The 3,324-nt window shown below is 35.7% G+C and overlaps 1 long non-coding RNA gene across 1 annotated transcript; it reads left to right on the top strand.

Annotated features, from left to right (window-relative positions):
* The first annotated feature begins 2,356 nt into the window (after window positions 1-2,356).
* Window positions 2,357-2,879, top strand: LOC149796247 (uncharacterized). The gene is made up of 2 exons (XR_016421413.1): window positions 2,357-2,416; window positions 2,819-2,879. It is a non-coding gene; the product is annotated as an uncharacterized LOC149796247 (long non-coding RNA).
* The last annotated feature ends 445 nt before the right edge of the window (window positions 2,880-3,324 follow it).

Here is a 3,324-nt window from a genome sequence, read left to right on the forward strand (position 1 = left end):
ACTTGGTTTCTTAATGGCAAAAGAACGCAGCGAATCAAACACGTGAGTTAGAACCTTCACAGCTGCGACCTAAGAGACAACTTGTAATGAGAAGCCTCAACCATTCATTAATAATAAGGTTCAGATAAGAAAGGAAAAATGTCTGGGATACATATAACAAATTTTATGCATGCATGTCAGAGAGCGACATAGTAATTTAAGGTAAGCACGTACTGCAAGTGCAAATAAAATTTGAAGGCGTTCTTGCTCAAACGAGAGGCTATGTTATTTTATTGTGTGGAAAGCGTTAATATCTACAAAAATGATTCGACAATCGCACTGCTCTAAACCTAGATGCAGTAAAACTTTCTTAATTTAATCGGGGGTGGGGTTAGTGGTAGTATGTTATGCACATGTTTGTGCATATTGCAGGTTTCTGTCGTTCACCTTTGAGAAAACGTAGACGTAACTGGCTGTATCCTTTACTGAAGCAAGCAATATGTTTCATGCATACTACCTAGGTATCGGACTGAAAGAAAGGCCCTGCGTCATAAGACACGACATGGAAAATATACACCTATCAAATAGGTACGACTTGGTACGTTGAAGTTCATTGAGTGATGGATAATCTTGCCAGAGCTTTTTGCGTTGAATGAATTGCTGAACTGAATGAACAATTAACATACAAGAGGGCTGATTCAATTAATCATTAGATGACCAAACCACAATAAACGGAAAGAAAGTCAAGTCTCAGAAAATGCAACCGGTAAGGAAAGAATGTATTTATGAAGCAGAAAAATGGCATATATTTTACAGAATTGAAGAATGTCAACAGCTATAATTATGGCAGCTCCTTGAACAACTCCAGTATCATAAATGCAAAAATAATTTAAATACATGACCAGTAAGTGCAACCGTTCAACCTCGAATTAGGGACTTCGTGGAAGCTGCATGAGTAGGCATCTTATAAATCTACATACTTGTAAAATCTGGCGAAAATACTTCGAGCTAAACTTTAGCTATTTTTTGGAAACTTGATGTTCCAGATGGCAAGAGTCATTGCATTGTGCATTCTGTCATACGTAGGTGAATATGTATGCAGATAGATGTCATTTGCCTCTTCGTCCGCGCTGAAAGTTGCGAAAGGTGAGACTTGACCTTCCGGAGTTACCTCTTTTGATTATTAGCTTGATTATTTTATTCGTGGGTGTGGTGGGGTGGGGAGAAGGCAATATTTTTGTTTTCATCGGGGAATCATCATCAGATATTAGCAAAAGAAATTGTATCAGTGAGGATATTCCATCCATAGTGATTGAAATCCAAAGAGCCCAAACGTCTATCACACATGGAATATTTGTTTAAATCTTCGGTTGGTGGTCAATGGTTAAAGTCATCAAATATGTCATTGTTATATAATATTGACATGGTTGAACTGACATCAATGAAAAGATTCCCATAGTATATAATTATTAATAGTAATGTGGAGGTCAAAAGTTCAAAGGGCAAGATCACATTGATCTGTTTCTTAAATCTTTTGAAGATAGACTTATACATCTGTGGCGACACATTAAACTTTCAATGATATGAACAAGTATACATTGTGCTTCCTTGTGTATGATGAAATTAAAATTCAAAAGTCAAGGCCACAAGATGAATTGTTTAGTTTTGTTGATTTAAATTTTGAAGAGCTGTTTGAAGGGCATGCATCCTCTGATGCCATGTATGTTTTTACTATGAGGTTTGCCATAAATCTGCATTAGAATTTAATGTTTAAAAGGTCAGAGGCAGAGGTCATGGTGTTACAGAGTTACCAATAGGTCTGCAACAACATCGCCTCAGAATAGACGATACATTTGAGGTTAATCGAAGTTACGTTGACGAAACATCAAATGCGTTTGAAAGGTTTGAATTGTTTAAGTCAGCATAAGAGCTTCTAAAATAGAGTATATTTCAGAGTGTGGTTTGTATTTGACCTTGATCTGTGCCCTTGACCCTGATGAGAAGACTGGTAAACTTTATTGTTTTAATTCCTCATAATCTTAGTTTTAAAATTATTTAAAGATATTTTAAATTTCCCGTGCTGAATATCACCAAAGGCAAATTATATGTCAACTGGACTTGGACTATATTGGAATATTTGACTTAATGTATATAAAATTACCTTCTCTTGATCATGATCAGAGTTAATATACATTATAAAGAAATTTCACTGTTATTCATGTCTTGTACACAAAATATGTATTAGCTCAACTGTTGAGAAATGTACACATGTTGTGCTGTTACCGTTGGAACAGCCACAGTAGTTCTTTAGATTTGTCTCCCTTTCTAACTCTTCTTCATAAATATCAGTTTCCTATTTTTCGTTTGTAATACGACCAGGCAGGAATGTGAACGTGCCTTCACAGCTCTTTTCGTTGAATCTGAAGCCCACCACAGTGTGAGTAAATTTATGAATTATTGTTAATGCCTCGTATATTTAATTTCGGATATGGATGTTAATTGAAAATGACAATAAGTTACGACATAGGGATAGATAACTATACGCAATGCCACGTGGTTTGCGAGTGCATACGATACTCTTTATTTGTGTGAGATTCATCTCATAAACATTCCTTTTGTGTCATCATTTAAACCCTCTTAGTAACAATCTTTGTTAAGCCACGGTAGAAATATCAACAGAAATGTACCTTATTGAATTTCAAAGTATGGAAGCACATACTGGACATTATTTCGTTAGTAAATTTAAAAGGATGGAAAGACATAAGAAAGCTTTTACTTTCAATATATGTTGATGTAGTAATTTCATGTTTTGTAATGGTTGTGTTTCCATTTATTACAGCTTTTTACCTCACCTAATTTCAAGAGAGTTCTCGCCTACGAATAAAAACAGTATTTAAACACATTGTGTTGTCTTGTGTCTTGGATGCTGGAGAACTCGGGGTTATGCTAACTGTAATTCCTCCAGGGGAAAGGCAGTATACATGTATCGTCTGATATATGATATCACCACACATGCAAATGAATATCCGTGTGAAAGGCATCACATATCTTTAAGGCCTACTTGTATGACCAGTACAGAGTGCATACTTAATTATGTGTGCAAAGTTTGACATGACTCAGAGATTGACACTCTTACCTGCAAAATGGAGATTCTCTAACTAAATGACACTGGTCCGTCTATCCTAGTTGAAAGTAGTAGCAGTCTGCACTTAATTTCAATACACCAACTGAAGCCCCAATATTAATATTGAGTAAAATCTGCATGCGTTCAATCTAACTGCTAAACACATGAATGCCACTCTAGCCACCACAGTCATCTTTGTCCAATGGAAAAAAATAATTGCA

Source organism: Sinohyriopsis cumingii, chromosome 6 (genome assembly GCF_028554795.1).
Source record: "Sinohyriopsis cumingii isolate HCF-2022 chromosome 6, ASM2855479v2, whole genome shotgun sequence".
Lineage (NCBI taxonomy): Eukaryota > Metazoa > Mollusca > Bivalvia > Unionida > Unionidae > Sinohyriopsis > Sinohyriopsis cumingii.